The sequence below is a fragment of the Durio zibethinus genome, chromosome 27 (genome assembly GCF_047325235.1).
Source record: "Durio zibethinus cultivar Kanyao isolate XHJ-2024 chromosome 27, ASM4732523v1, whole genome shotgun sequence".
NCBI lineage: Eukaryota > Viridiplantae > Streptophyta > Magnoliopsida > Malvales > Malvaceae > Durio > Durio zibethinus.
The window spans coordinates 15,311,718-15,329,481 of NC_143188.1; the positions used below are offsets into that span (position 1 = coordinate 15,311,718).

Consider the following 17,764-nt stretch of genomic DNA (forward strand, 5'->3'; position numbering starts at 1 on the left):
CTTTGTGAGTCCAAACTTAAAATATCAATTTTTTTATAAAGCATAATTTTGTGATGGGTGATTATGAATATATCATCATTTTTTTCTCTATATCAATTTTTTTTTTTAATTTTTAAGTGAAATTACTTATTTACCCATCTTTTTTTAATTTTAAAGCATATAGATATAACTTATTGGATTTTCATATCTGGTAAGTTAGAAAAAAGTTACATTTAGGTTTGGAAAAAATAGTTAAGAGAAAATATCTTGCATAAAGGATGAGATTCTAATACCATTTATAAAGTTTAAAATCTCTATTAATCATATATGATGAAATCGAAATATATAAAAATTATCTCGTATACATGAAATTTGTGAAACTAGAAAATTGTCTTTTGTTTTTTTTATGTGAGGTTATTAGGATTTGAACTACGAACTATTGAAAATGAAAGTTCAACATTTTACTAACAAACTACATGGTTATTAATTTGCTCATTTAATTTTAAATAAGAGAATCTCTTTAAAATATATTAACAATAAAAAACTAAAAAATAAAAAAATGCACATACCATGAGATCTAATAGTACATTATGAACAAAAGTATGAGCAAGAAGTTGCTTAATCAACTAATTGATTGGCAAAAAATAAAAATCAACAAATTAAAAACCTATATTTTATTTTTGCTCAAAAGTTTGAAAAAAAAATTTAGAGAACACATTCATTCCCACTTCTCAAACTTGTCTATTTTGAAAATTGTGATTTTATAATGGTGGAATAAGAAAGAAAATGATAGATACTATGGGAATGCATTGGTCTAAATCTTAGTCCTGCTTTATACTTAGTCTTGGCATCAAACACGGAAATGTATTAATCTTTTTTCCCCTATCTTAACTTCACAAAAATAATAATTTTAGCAGTTACTTCAATCTAAATCATTAAAAAGACTAAAATATAACCATAATAATTAATATACTTAAAATCCTTTCCTAGTCTGCCAATTTAATTGAAAAAAAAAAAAGACAACCACCATTGAAAAAATTGTTATGTTTTTTTATCATTTTTAAGAGACAGACTTGACCTAAGCAAATTGCTAAGAAGATTATCTTCTAAGAGTAATGATGGGGCAAGAAGACTTAGACATTTGCATGATGGGAATGCTTAATAGAATAAAGTAAAAAAAAAGACTAAATACCAATAAAAAAATCTCATACTATCATTTTCTTTGTGAGTTCAAAAAATAGAATATAAATTTTTTTATAAAGTATAATTTTCTGATGGGTGATTCTAAATACACTATCATATTGTTCGCTACATCCACTCCTTTTTTTTTTAATTTTTAAGTGAAATTATTTATTTATTCATCTTGTTTTAATTTTAAAGCTCCTAGATATGCATTTCTTAAGTTATATAACTTACTGGATTTTCATATTCGATAAGTTGAAAAAGATTACATTTAGGTTTGAAAAAATAGTTAAGAGAAAATATCTTACAAAAAATACGAGATTTAATAATGTTTATAAAGGTTAAAAATTCTATTAATCATATGTGGAGAAATATATATATATATATATATATATAAATTATCTTGCATACAAGAAAATTTTTAAATTAGAAGATTTTTTTATATGAGATTGTCAGAATTTGAACTTTAAACTATTAAAACTAAGAGTTATACATAAACTATTAAAACTATCAAAAGTAGCCCTTATATTAGTGTATATGGATGTATGGATGTATGTATGTATGTATATGGTATACATAAACATAGCCTTAAAAATATATGCTTCATACGATGTTTCTATAAAAAAATAAAGTAATTGCAAAATAAAATGTAAATTTCAAGCACTCTGGATACATAAATCATTTCTAACAAACTTCTAAAAATTAAATTCAAAAAAATTAGAATATAAGTTAATAACTAAAAATAAAAAATACTAAAAAAGGGAACTATCGAGAACATAAAATTACTCATGCAAAATTAATGTATTAGCGAACCATGTAAAGTTCTTGGTTGTTGTCTTATTTAGATTCCATTTGATTGGATTTTTGCTTTTTGCTTCCGAAAGCAAAAAAGCAAAAATTGCATTTCCATAAGCAATAAAATTTTGAAATATGTAAATTTTTATGATTAACTACATAATTCTACTTCTATATAGATTAAATGTGTTACAATTGATTTTATATTTTAATTATTTTTTCTGTTTTAGATCAATTATGATATTGTTGTTTTTTTTCACCTTTGGCTTTTCCTTTCTAGTAATTCTTCTAAAAGCAAAAAGCAAAAAGTAGAAACTCCAACTAGATGGGGTCTTATAGTTTCTCTTATACTCTTAGTTGTTTCTTTTAAGCAGGTGGGAGACATTTTGAAACTTTAACCTTTTGGGTATGGAGTCAAAAGTTGGCAAGTGTTGCATTTATCAGTATCCATTACAAACAAATTAATCATTTACCGATTAAAATTTTGGTTAAAACTTACCCTGAATAAAAGATTTTCAAGTACAAAAGTGTTTCCACTTTATAGGACTTTTATGTGGAAGGGCAACGATATTTTCACCCATGCAAGGGCCAAAATTTTATTAATGTGAGAAAAATTATACTGAAAAATATCCTGACTGAAATTGGAAGGTGTTCAGGACTTCTGCTAAGCCCCTTCACTTCCCTATCGGAAAAGTTGTTTTTATGCTGGTGGATGTCTTTGTTTTCTTTCATTCCGAATAATAAATCTAAGATCATGAAATTCTTAAGGCTTTCTCTTTCTCCAGGTACTAAGAAGAGCATCAAGGTTGGGAATTTATCACTTCTTTTCCCACAAAATGACAATGAAACCGTCAAAAAACATTTGGATTCGACATCAGCAGTGTCCATGTGGTTATTGGAAGTGTTATGTTAAGTATGAAGGAGAAGATCAGACATCAGTAAGCTTTCAGCACTCTCAGGTAATAAAGAATGAGACAGCTTCAACATCCTTATCATCAGAAGCTATCTTTATGCCATATGTATGTCAAATATTCAAAGGTGATGATGATTATTTTGAGTACTATAGCAATTTTGCACGGAAGAATGGATTTTCAATAACAAAAGCACGCTCCAGAGAAAGCTAGAATTTAGGGATCTACCATCGAGAGTTTATCTTTTATAGATATGGGTTTAACCAACTAAGAAAAAAGGTCAATGTGGAGCATCCAGGAGACTGGAATTCAGTGCGATGTGGATGTGATGCAAAATTTTATTCGACAAAAGAAGTCATCCATGATGTTACTCAATGGTGTGTTTCACAATTTAGTAATGTAAATAACCATGAATTATTGGAAGATGACCAAGTCAGTTTGCTTCCTGCATATCGGAAAATACAGGAAGCAGATCAGGAAAGAATTCATTTACTCTCCAAAGCCGGGTTTCCTGTCAATGGTATCATGAAAGTTTTGGAATTAGAAAAGGGAGTCCAGCGCGGACAGTTGCCTTTTATCAAGAAGGATGCTAGGAATTTTGTACGGACTTGTGAAAAGACTGTTCAAGAAAGTGATGCTTTGCTTACCGAGAAAAGAGAAAATGATACATTGTAACTTCTTGAGGCCGGCAAGGCTATGGCAGAGAGGGAAGATAATTTTGTTTATGATTATACTACAGATGAAAATAGTAAGGTTGAAAATATTTCATGGTCATATGCAGATTCTATTCCAGCATATACAGTATTTGTTGATGCTGGTACCTTTGACACAACATATTGTTCTATCACTTACGGATTGCTTCTTGGAGTATGTTTTGGTATAGATAATCATGGAAAGATAATTTTCTTAGGATGTGTATTACTGCAAGATGAAAGTGTGTCAATCTTTTTGCCCTCATCTTTACTCTACAAAAATAAGTATAAAGCAAAGACTAAGACTTATCATAGAAATTAAGGGAAGTTTTAAAAAGAAAAGTAAAACCAAAGAAAAAATGATAAGTCTTAGTCTTTGCTTTATACTTAGTCTTGGCATGAAGCATGCAAATGTGTCAGTCTTTTTGTCCCCATCTTTACTTCACAAAAATAAGTATAAAGAAAAGACTAAGACTTATCATAGAAATTAAGGGAAGTTTTAAAAGGATTAGTAAAACCAAAGAAAGAATGACAAGTCTTAGTATTTGCTTTAGATTTAGTCTTGGCATAAAGCATGCAAATGTGTTAAGTCTTTTTGCCCCCATCTTTACTTCACAAAAATAATAATATTAGCATTTACTTCGGTCTAGGTCATAAAACAGACTAAAATACAATAATACACTTAAAATCCATTCTCAATTTGTCAATTTAATTAGAAGACAAAAGATAACCTCCATTAAGTAAATTACTATGTTTTTTTGTCTTTTTCAAAAGATAAAATTGACTTAAGCAAACTATTAAGAAAATTATTTTTCATAGAGTAATGATGGGGCAAGAAGACTTAGACATTTGCATGGGAAGACTTAAAAGTATAAAGCAAAGCAAAGGCTAAATACCAACAAAAATCTCATTCTATTGTTATCTTTGTGAGTCCAAAATTAGAATAATAATTTTTTATAAAGTATAATTTTGTATTCACTTATAGCATATAATATTTATATATTGACAATGTTTCAAATATAAATTATTTTTAAAACAAAATATGTTGAGAGTTAGAAAAATAATAAATCTTTTTGTTTATATTTATTAATCACTCAATCCCATTAATATGAATAATATTTTTTTAAATTTTTTTTTATTTATATATTATTTACAATTAATTTTAAAATTTATTTATTATATTTACAATACGATATGATACTTAATATTAGATTCTCAAATTATAATACCTAGTGCAATCTAATAATTATACTAATATTCTTTTTCGAACTTTTACTTCAGGGCTTATAATTATCCAAAGTTTGACATATATGTAACACTTTTATAAGTTTATCCATTTATTTAGAATTTAATTTACAATAACGTTTTATCATCTTTTACAATAGAAAACTTATTAATCATTTTAACTGTAAGCATGAGAAACAAGTTCCTTAATAATCAAATTAACTGGCAAAAAGACAAATCAACAAATTGAAAACGTAAGTTTTATTTTTTCTAAAAAGTTTGACGAAAAAAAATCTAAACAACACATTCATTCTTACTTCTCAAACTTGTTTATTTTGAAATTTGTGATATTATTATAATGGTGGAATAAGAAAGAAAATGATAGATACTATGGGAATGTATTGGTCTGAGTCTTAGTCTTTACTTTATATTTAGTCTTGGCATCAAGCATGTAAATGTGTAAGTCTTTTTGCCCCCATTTTTACTTCACAAAAGTAGCAATCTTAGCAGTTCCTTTAGTCTAAGTCATTAAAAAGATTAAAATATAACAATAATAATTAATATACTTAAAATGCATTCCTAATATGCTAATTTATCTGGAAAACAAAAGACAACCTCCCTTAAGAAAATTGCGATGCTTTTTATCTTTTTTAAAAGATTGACTTGACTTAAGCAAACTATTAAGAAGATTATTTTTCATAGAGTAATAATGAGACAAGAAGACTTAGACAATTGCATGATGGATGACTAAAAAGAATAAAGCAAAGAAAAGACTAAATATCAATAAAAAAATATCATTACTATCATTTTCTTTGGAAGTCCAAAATTAAAATGTCAAGTTTTTTATAAAGTATAATTTTGAGATGGATGATTCTAAATATACCATCATTTTTTTTCTCTACATTCACTTTTTTTTTTTAATTTTCTTAGTGATACTACCATTTACCCATCTAGTTTTATTTTTAAAGCTTCTAAATTCACATTTCTAATAGATTATATAATTTACTAGATTTTTATATCTGATAAGTTAAAAAAAAGTTACATTTATGCTTTAAAAAAAATAGTTCAAGGAAAATATCTTCAAGAATGTATAAGGTTCTAATACCATTCATAAAATTTAATTCCTCTACTAATCGTATGTGAAGAAATCAAAATATATAAAAATTATCTCATAAACACGAAATTTGCGAAATTAGAAATTTGTTTTTTTTTCTTTGTGAAGTTGTCAAGATTTGAACTTTAAACTACTAAAAAACTAAGAGTTTAGCATTTTACTAATTAGACTATATGGATATTGGCTTATTGAATTTTTAACTCAAAGATCTCTTTAAAATGTATTAATAATAAAAACTAAAAAATATAAAAAAAATGCACATGTGATGAAATGTAATAGTACATTAGGAACAAAAACATGAGAAACAAGTTGCTTAATCAACAAATTGATTGGCCAAAAAAAAATCAACAAATTAAAAACTTGTGTTTTAGTTTTGCTGAAAAGTTTTTAAAAAAATTTCTAAAAAATACATTCATTCTCACTTTTCAAATTTGTCTATTTTGGAAATTGTGATTTTATAATGGTGGAATAAGAAAGAAAATGATAGATGCTATGGGAATGTATTGGTCTAAGTCTTAAGCTTTGCTTTATACTTAGTCTTGGCATCAAGCATGCAAACGTGTCAATCTTTTTGCCCTTATCTTTACTTCACAAAAATAATAATATTAGCAGTTGCTTCAATCTAAATCATTAAAAATACTGAAATATAACAATAATAATTAATATACTTAAAAGCCATTCTCAGGCTAATTTAAATGGAAGACAAAAGACAACCTTCATTGAGAAAATTGCTATGTTTTTGTCATTTTTAAAAGATAGACTTGACTTAAGCAAACTGCTAAGAAAATTATTTTCGATTGAGTAATGATGGGGTAAGAAAACTTAGACATTTACAATGATAGGAAGACTTAAAAGTATAAAGCAAAGAAAAGAATAAATACCAATAAAAAAAATCTCATACTATCATTTTCTTTGTAAGTCCAAAATTAGATATCAATTTTTTTTATAAAGTATAATTTTGTGATAGGTGATTCCAAAAACACCATCATTTTTTTCTCTACATACACCTTTTTTTTTTTAATTTGTAAGTGAAATCACTTATTTTTCCATTTCATTTTAATTTTAAAGCTTCTAGATATATATTTTTGATAATTATATAACTTACCAGATTTTCATATTCAGTAAGTTAAAAAAAGTTACATTTAGGTTTAGAAAAAAAATAGTTAAAAAAAATCTTACGAAAACATAGCAATATTCTCAATAGAGGTTATCTTTCATCTTCCTGTAAAATTAGAGTATTGAGAATAGATTTTAAGTATATTAATTATTATTGTTATATTTTAGTATTTTTAATGACTTAGACTGAAGCTACTGCTAAAATTATTATTTTTGTGAAGTAAAGATAGGGGCAAAAAGATTGACACATTTACATATTTGATGCCAAGACTAAGTATAAAGCAAAGACTAAAACCAATACATTCACATAGTATCTATCATTTTCAATCTTATTCCACCATTATAAAATCACAATCTTCAAAATGGACAAGCTTCAAAGGTAAGAATGAATGTGTTCTTTAGATTTTTTTTTTCAAACTTTTTAACAAAAATAAAACATAGGTTTTTAATTTGTTGGTTTTTTTTTTTTGGCCAATCAATTTGTTGATTAAGCAACTTGTTTCTCATGTTTTTATTTCTAATGTACTATTAGATTTCATGGTGTCTGCATTATTTTATTTTTTTAGTTTTCTTCTTGTTAATATATTTGAAAGAGATTCTTTGATTTAAAAATTCAATGGGCCAATAACCATGTAATTTATTAGTAAAATATTGAATTCCTAGTTTGATAGTTTAAAGTTCAAATCCTCATAACCTGACATACAAAACAAAAAAAAGATAATATTATGATTTCACAAATTTCATGTATATGAGATAATTATATATATATATATATATATATATATACACACACACACACATATATATATTGATTTCTTCACATATGATTAATAGAGGATTTAAATTTTATAAATGGTATTAGAATCTCATACTTTCTATAAGATATTTTCTCTTAATTATTTTTTTCTAAACCTAAATATAACTTTTTTTAACTTACCAGATATGAAAATTTAATAAGTTATATAACTTATCATAAATGTATATCTAGAAGCTTTAAAATTAAAATGAGATGGATAAATAAGTAATTTCACTTAAAAATAAAAAAAAAAGTATATGTAGAAAAAAAATGATGGTGTATTTAGAATCGACCTTCACAAAATTATACTTTTATAAAAAAAATTGATGTTCTAATTTTGGACTCACAAAGAAAATGATAATATGAGTTTTTTCTTTGTTGGTATTTATTCTTTTCATTACTTTATACTTTTAAGTTGTCCCATCATGCAAGTGTTTAAATCATCTTACCCCACCATTACCTTGTGGAAAAATAATTTTTTTAACAGTTTGCTTAAGTCCAATATGTCTTTTAAAAGATTAAAAAAAAAAAACATAGCAATTTTCTCAATGGAAGTTATCTTTTATCTTCCACTTTAATTAGTAGACTGAGAATGGATTTTAAGTATATTAATTATTATTGTTATATTTTAGTCTTTTTAATGATTTAGACTGAAGCAACTACTAAGATTATTACTTTTGTGAAGTAAAGATGGGTGTAAAAAGATGTCAAGACTAAGTATAAAGCAAAGACTAAGACTTAGACCAACACATTCCTATAGTGTCTATCATTTTCTTTCTTATTGCACCATTATAAAATCACAATTTCCAAAATAGACAAGTTTATAAAGTGAGAATGAATGTGTTCTTTAGATTTTTTTTTTCAAACTTTTCAGCAAAAATAAAACACAGGCTTTTAATTTATTGATTATTTTGGCCAATCAATTTGTTGATTAAGCAGCTTGTTTCTCATCTTTTTGTTCTTAATGTACTATTAGATTTCATGGTATATGTATTTCTTTCTTTAGTTTTTTTTGTTGTTAATATATTTTAAAGAGATCCCTAATTTAAAAATTCAATGAGCCAATACCAATGTAGTTTGTTGGTAAAATGTTGGATTTTTAATTTCAGTAGTTTAAAGTTCAAATCTTGACAACCTCGCATACAAAACAAAAAAAAGATGATCTTTTGATTTCACAAATTTCATGTATACGAGGTAATTTATTTATATATATAGTTCAATTTCTTCACATATGATTGATTAATGGAGTTTTTAAATTTTATAAATGGTATTAGAATCTCATACTTTTTATAAGATATTTTCTCTTAACCTTTTTTTTCAAACCTAAATGTAACTTTTTTTAACTTATCGGATATGAAAATCCAATAAGTTATGTAACTTATCAAAAATGCATATTTAAAAACTTTAAGATTAAAATGAGATGGGTAAATAAGTAATATCAATTAAAAATTAAGAAAAAAGTAAATGTAGAGAAAAAAATGATGGTGTATTTAGAATCACCCATCTTATTAAAAAAAATTGATATTCTAATTTTGGACTCGCAAAGAAATTGATAGGATGAGATTTTTTTTTATTGGTATTTAGTCTTTGCTTTGCTTTATAATTTTAAGTCTTCCCATCATGCAAATGTTTAAGTTTTCTTGCCCCATCATTATTCTTTTTCATAGAGTAATAATAGGGCAAGAAGACTTAGACATTTGCATGATGGGAAGACTTAAAAGAATAAAACAAAGAAAAGACTAAATACCAATAAAAAAATCTCATACTATCATTCTCTACGTGTGTCCAGAATTAAAATATCAACTTTTTATAAAAGTACAATTTTGTGATGGGTGATTCTAAGTACATCATCATTTTTCCCTACATCTACTTTTTTTTTAATTTTTAAGTGAAATTACCTATTTATCCATCTCATTTTAATTTTAAAACTTTTAGATATGCATTTATGATAAGTTATAGAACATAAGGGTTTTCATATCCGGTAATTTAAAACAAATTACATTTAGGTTTGGAAAAAGATAGTTGACAGAAAATATCTACAGAGCATAAGATTCTAATACTATTTATAAAATTTAAATCCTCTATAAATCATATGTGAAGAAATTGAAATATACATGAAAATTGTGAAATCAAAAGATTTTTTTCTTTTTTTTTTTTATTTGAGGCTGTTAGAATTTGAATTTTAAACTACTGAAAATAAGAGTTTAGTTTTTACTAACATACTACATAGTTGTTGGCTCATTGAATTTTTAAATCATAGGATCTATTTAAAATATAATAAGAATAAAAAATAAAAAAAAATACATACCATGAAATCTAATAGTACATTAGGAACAAAAGCATTAGAAACAAGTTGCTTAGTCAACAAATTGATTAGCAAAAGAAAAAATAACAAATTAAGAACCTATGTTTTATTTTTGTTGAAAAGTTTGAAAAAAAAAATCTAAAGAACACACTCATTCTCACTTCTCAAACTTGTCTATTTTGGAGATTGTGACATTATAATGGTGGAATAAGAAAGAAATTGATAGATACTATGGGAATGAATTGGTCTAAGTATTAGTTGTTGCTTTATACTTAGTTTGGCATTAAGCATGCCAATGTGTTAGTCTTTTTGCCCCCATCTTTACTTCACAAAAATAAAAATCTTAGTAGTTACTTCAGTCTAAATAATTAAAAATACTAAAATATAACAATAATAATTAATATATTTAAAATCCATTCTCAATTTGCTAATTTAACTAAAAGACAAAAGATGACATCCATTGAGAAAATTGCTATGTTTTTATTTTTTTTCTTTTTTAAAAGATAGACTTGACTTAAGCAAATTGCTAAAAAGATTATTTTTCACAAGAGAAATGATGGGGCAAGAAGACTTAAACATTTGCATGATGACAAGACTTAAAAGTGCAAAGCAAAGAAAAGAATAAATACCAATAAAAAAAAATCTCATACTACCATTTTCTTTATGAGTCCAAAATTAGAATGTCAAAATTTTTTATAAAGTATAATTTTGTGATGGGTGATTCTAAATACACCATTTTTTTTCTTTACATACACTTTTTTTTAAAAATCTTTTAAGTGAAATCACTTATTTATCCATCTCATTTTAATTTTAAAGCTTCTAGATATACATTTTTTATAAGTTAAATAACTTACCAGATTTTCATATTCGATAAGTTAAAAAAGTTATATTTAGGTTTGAAAAAAAATAGTTAAGAGAAAATATCATACATACAGAAAATATGAGATTCTAATACCATTTATAAAATTTAAATCCTTTATTAATCATACATAAAGAAATTGGTATATATATATATATATAAAAGTTAGCTTGTATACAAAAAATTTGTGAAATTAGAAGATTGTCTTTTTTTTTTGGTTTGTGAGGTTGTCAGCATATGAATTTTAAACTACTAAAACTAAAAGTTTTGCATTTTACTAACAGACTACATGGTTATTGGTTCATTGAATTTTTAAATCATAGGATCTTTTAAAAATATATTAACAATAAAAACTAAAAAAAAAAATGAGCATGCCATGAATCTAAAAGTACATTTGGAACAATCGCATGAAAAACAAGTTGCTTAATCAACAAGTTGATTGGCAAAAAAAAAATCGACAAAATAAAAACCTGTGTTTTGTTTTTGTTGAAAGGTTTGAAAAAAAAAATCTAAAGAACACATTCATTCTTACTTCTTAAACTTATTTATTTTGGAAATTAGGATTTTATAATGGTGGAATAAGAAAGAAAATAATAGATACCATAGGAATGTATTGGTCTAAGTCTTAGTCTTTGCTTTATACTTAGTCTTGGCATCAAGCATGCAAATGTTTGTCTTTTTGCCTCCATCTTTACTTCACAAAAATAATAATTTTAGCAGTTGTTTCGGTCTAAGTCATTAAAAAAACTAAAATATAATAATAATAATAATAATAATAATAATAATAATAATAATAATATACTTAAAATCCATTCTCAATATGCCAATTTAACTAGAAAAGAAAAGGTAACCTCCATCGAGAAAATTGTTATTTTCTGTCTTTTTAAAAAATTGTTATGAAGGTTTTGGAATTAGAAAAGGGAGTCCAGCCCGGACAGTTGCCTTTTATCAAGAAGGATGCTAGGGATTTTGTACGGACTTGTGAAAAGACTGTTCAGGAAAGTGATGCTTTGCTTATCGAGAAAAGAGAAAATGATACATTCGAACTTCTTGAGGCCTGCATGGCTATGCAGAGAGGGATGCTAATTTTGTTTATGATTATACTACAGATGAAAATAGTAAGGTTGAAATATTTCATGGTCATATGCGGATTCTATTTGTGCATATACAGTATTTGGTGATGCTGGTACCTTTGACACTACATATTTTTCTATCACTTACGGATTGCTTATTGGAGTATGATTTGGTATAGATAATCATGGAAAGCTAATTTTCTTAGGATGTGTATTACTGCAGGATGAAAGTATGTCAATCTTTTTGCCCCCATCTTTACTTCACAAACATGATAAGTCTTAGTCTTTGCTCTATACTTAGTCTTGGCATGAAGCATGCAAATATGTCAGTGTTTCTGCCCCTATCTTTACTTCACAAAAATAAGTATAAAGCAAAGACTAAGACTTATTATAGAAATTAAGGGAAGTTTTAAAAAGAAAAGTAAAACCAAAGAAAGAATGATAAGTCTTAGTTTTTGCTTTATATTTAGTCTTGGCATGAAGCATGCAAATGTCTCAATCTTTTTGCCCTCATCTTTACTTCGCAGAAATAAGTATATAGCAAAGACTAAGACTTTTCATAGAAATTAAGGGAAGTTTTATATAGCAAAAACTAAGACTTTTCATACAAATTAAGGGAAGTTTTAAAAAGAAAAGTAAAACCAAAGAAAGAACGATAAGTCCTAGTCTTTGCTTTATATTTAATCTTGACATGAAACATGCAAATGTATCAGTCTTTTTGTCCTCATCTTTACTTTACAAAAATAAGTACAAAACGAAGACTACGAGATATCATAGAAATTAAGAAAAGTTCAAAAAAAAGAAGGTAAAACCAAGAAAAGAATGATAAGTCTTATTCTTTGCTTTATACTTAGTCTTGCCATGAAGCATGCAAATTTGTCATATTTTTTGCCCCCATCTTTACTTCACAAAAATAAAAAAAATAATAATAATAGCATTTACTTCGATCTAAGTCATAAAAAAGACTAAAATATAGTAATACACTTAAAATTCATTCTCAGTTTGTCAATTTAATTGAAAGACAAAAGACAATCTCCATTAAGTAAATAACTATGCTTTTTTGTCTTTTTTAAAAGATAGAATTGACTTAAGCAAACTATTAAGAAATTTATATAGAAATTAAGGGAAGTTTTAAAAAGAAAAGTAAAACCACAGAAAGAATGATAAGTTTTAGTCTTTGCTTTATGCTTAGTCTTGGCATGAAGCATGCAAATGTGTCAATGTTTTTGCTCCCATCTTTACTTCACAAAAATAAGTATAACGACAAAGACTAAGACTTATAATAGAAATTAAAGGAAGTTTTAGAAAGAAAAAGAAAACCAAAGAAAGAATGATAAGTCTTAGTCTTTGCTTTATACTTAGTCTTGGTATGAAGCATGCAAATGTATCTATCATTTTGCCCCAATCTTTACTTCAAAAAAAATAATAATATTAGCGTTTACTTCAGTTTAAGTCATTAAAAATACTAAAATATAGTAATAATAGTTAATAAATTTCAAATCTATTCTTAGTCTGTCAATTTAATAGGAAGACAAAAGAGAACCTCTATTAAGTAAATTATTGCTTTTTTTTTTAAAAGAAGACAGAATTGACTTGAGCAAACTACTAAGAAGATTATTTTTCATAGAGTAATGATGGGGCAAGAAGACTTAAGACATTTGCATGATGTGAAAACTTAAAAATATAAAGCAAAGAACAGACTAAATACCAATAAAAAAAAATCTTATTCTATCATTATCTTTGTGAGTCCAAAATTAGAATATCAATTTTTATAAAGTATAATTCTGTGATTCACTTATAGGATATAATATTTATATATTGATAATGTATCAAATATAATTTTTTTAAAAAACAAAATATGTTGAGAGTTAGAAAAATAATGATATCTTTTTCTTTATATTCATTAATCAGTCAATCCCATTAATATGTATAATTTTTTTAAAAAAATTTTATTTTATATATATTATTTATAATTAATTTTAAAAATTATTTATTATATTTACAGTACAATATGATACTTTATATTGTGTTCTCAAATTATAATACCTATTTCAATTTAATAATTATACTGATATTCTTTTTTGAACTTTTATTTCATGGCTTATAATTATCTAAGATTCGACATATATGTAACATTTTTTTTAAGTTTATCCTTTTATTTACAATTAAATTTACAATAAAGTTTTATCATCTTTTACAATAGAGAACTTATTAATCACTTTAACGGTAACGTTTAAATGTAGGATTTCTTCCGTCTCATTTTCTTTTTTAATCTTTAACAAAAATGTTATTATCTTTTAAGCACTTCATTATTGTTACACTTAAGTGATAATGTCAGTAGTCACATAATAGGTCTTACATATGGAAGCCCATTTAGCCACATCATCACCCATGAGATAGAAAAGGTAGAATCAAACCATATATGTGATTCACTACTAAACTCTCTTTACTCTATTTAATTGCTTCCTGCTCTCTCTCATTACCTTGCTTCTGATATACCTTACTACCTTGAGTCTCGGAGTATATGCCCCAAAATAACATCTTGATTATAAGATAGAACGCAATAATTTATAGGCAAAGAGAGGAGCAATTTTTCTTTCTTTAATCAATAATCATTATTCATATGTTCCATCAATGTATGAGTTATTAACAAAATAACTCTCACTAGTTTTTATTTGATCATAAGAGTTTTAGCAAATAATAAGTATTAAACCATAATTATCTTTTAAATGAATCAAAAGATATTTTCTTAAGTTAGATAATGACACGTTGAGTACATAATATCTAACACCTTCCATATATATATGTATATATATATATATATATATGAAAGATCTACTTATATTAATGTAACTTTTATACTTTTTTGGATACTTAGATCAAAATTACTAAATTTAAAAATATTATTATGATTCAAATGATTTATGAATTTAAGTTTTATCAAAGGGTCCAAAAAAGTGTAAGATTATACTAGTGTAAGTGAATTTTTATTATTTATATATATTCTCTTTTACAGAATTGATATGTATATACATGTGTGTTTATATATGTTTATATATAATAAGTATATGTTTATATTATAAAATTTTACGATTATATAAATTTATTCAAGTATAATAATAGAAATATCACTTTTAAGTTATGTAATACAGTAATAAAATAAATTTAATAAAGATAATTTTGGGTTAAATTGGATTTTACCTAATTGAAAACTTGCCAATTAAGCTTAAGTAAAAAAGAGATAAAAATTTAGGAAAAATTAAGAAAAGAAAATTTATAAATACTGAAAATTAAATCTTATCTTACGAGAATCTACTTTTTAAGAGAGATGAATAAACCATTTAAATAAAACTCTATGTTTTTATTCATGTAATATATATTTCATTGTGCAGGTAATTATAATTCATCATCATCAATAAAATGATAATAAGAGAGCTAATTAATAATAATTATGATTCACATTTATATTTTACTAATATTATGAATTTGCTTTTGTCTCCTCAATTATTTGAAGAAGTCAAGTCTTCGCTGAGACATGAGTGGATTCATGAATCATGAGACACATAAAGCAAAGCAAGAAACGTATGTGTACGACACAAAGACAAGAAAAACATGCCGGAATAATGAATTGAAGCATACTATGCAAAAACAATTATTTTCTCCCTTTCACACACATATATATTTATGAGTGATTTCACATCTTTAACTTTCAGATATTATTAATATTAAGGTTCACTACAATTGCGAGAATTATTCAAATTATATATACATATTATTTTCTTTTTTTTTAAAAAAAATTTCACATTAAAATTTTATTTATATTCCCTCCATCAAAATTTCATTTTCTCTATTTCCTTTTTATGATATTTAAGAAAATTACTTATAAGACTTTGGTATATTTTATATTAAAAACTTAAATTTATTATATAAAACTTATATTTTGAGGTTTTAAATATAAAAATGTATTTAAAAAATCAAAATGATTTTGGAATATACTCGTACATAAAAGTAAAAGCATTTTGTGTTGCAAAATTCAAAGATAATAATTTTAAAATATTCAAATAGGAAATGATAGATAAAGAAAATGAGATAATAAAAGTATAATTAATTACTAATTAGAAAATGAATTGAAAATAAGAAATAAATAACAAAAAATAAAAATTAGAACTGATGATTGAAGACATATGGAAAGATAAGTATAATCTCGTAAAGATGATAATATATAGTCTAATTAAACATTGAAGTTGAACACTTATTATTTAATTTTGTTATTTAATTTTGAACAATTTAAATTAAATTCCCTTTTGAACGATTTAGGAAAAAAAAAAGAGCAAAGTTTCTATTAATTTATTGTGTAGCGTGACAATGGGATTGAAACAAAAAATGCATCAAATGATGTCCTTTTTCTGACTTCACTAGTGCCTGGTGTGCCAAAGTTCATTCTCCTTTTTTGTCTTCTGAATGACTTTGCTTGTAAGCAATTACAAAGGCTATAAACTTTAATTAGCATAAAACAACACCAATGTGAAAAATTTTATTATAATTAAAAAAAACAAGTCACAGTCTATGAGAAGAGAAAGTATTATAGGCATGAGAAATTGAATCTTAAATCTATTAGATATTATGTTTCGATAGTAATTATAAGAATCAATTGATATAAATCAAAAATTAAAAAATTATTTTATTATTAATACTCTTTTTTATAGATACATGTTTTATTTATTTGTTTTGTTATGAGGTAGTTGATGGAAGGAAGAGAAATTTCTGACCTTAAACAAAGCAACTTTAGACCAATTCTAAAGTTCTTTTAAAGAAAAGGAAACAACTTTAGACCAACAACATTAGACAAAGCAAAGCAAGAAACATGTGTACGGGGCAAGAACAAGAAAAACCCATGCATGATGAATTGAAGACTAATTCATTAATAGAAAATCCCATTAATTTTTGTTCTATGGAAACACAATCATTTTGTCCCTTTTATATTTGTAATGTTCACATTTGTAACTTTCACTTATTCATTAATATTAAGGTTCATTACCATTAAAAATATATTGGTTAATATTTTTATTTGAAGTATTGTAAAATATAAAATATGAATATAATGTTTTAAGGTCAAGTTTGACACACAATATTATGATAGGATAGGTAAAATGATATTATGAATATAATTAAATTAAAAAATTTCATCCTACTTTGTGTTTGATATATGCAAGAATTATGATAGAATAATTTATTTATTTATCAAAATTATACTTCCTCAAAATTTATATGATTTATTAATGTAATTTTTAAGGGTATAATTAGACATGTAAATTTAATTCTATGGATTAAAAATAATCCTCTTCACTTGGGAAGGATTGAATAATCCTATGTCAAGAGGATATTAATCCTCCTTACAATCTCTATTCTTCTCTTTATATAAATCAAACATGATACAGATAATTATCATCATATTCTATCAATAATCCTATATATATGACCTAAGTTATTATGATTCAAACCAATATTCATTAGCAATATTAAAAATAAAAATAAAAAAGTACTATACATATGATGAATTCAATATTAAATTACTGATAAGTTATTTTGAATTCTCAAAAATTAATAAAATGATTTTGCAAACAATGCTCTAAAAGTACACTTGTTATTACATAAAATAATATCTTCATCCAATACATTAGAAATAATAAATATGAAAATTATTTAATAACAACTATT

At 24.8% G+C, this 17,764-nt stretch overlaps 1 pseudogene; it reads left to right on the forward strand.

Annotated features, from left to right (window-relative positions):
- The first annotated feature begins 2,364 nt into the window (after nucleotides 1–2,364).
- On the forward strand, nucleotides 2,365–4,490 carry LOC149511018 (putative protein FAR1-RELATED SEQUENCE 10 pseudogene; annotated as a pseudogene).
- Nucleotides 4,491–17,764: the final 13,274 nt, after the last annotated feature.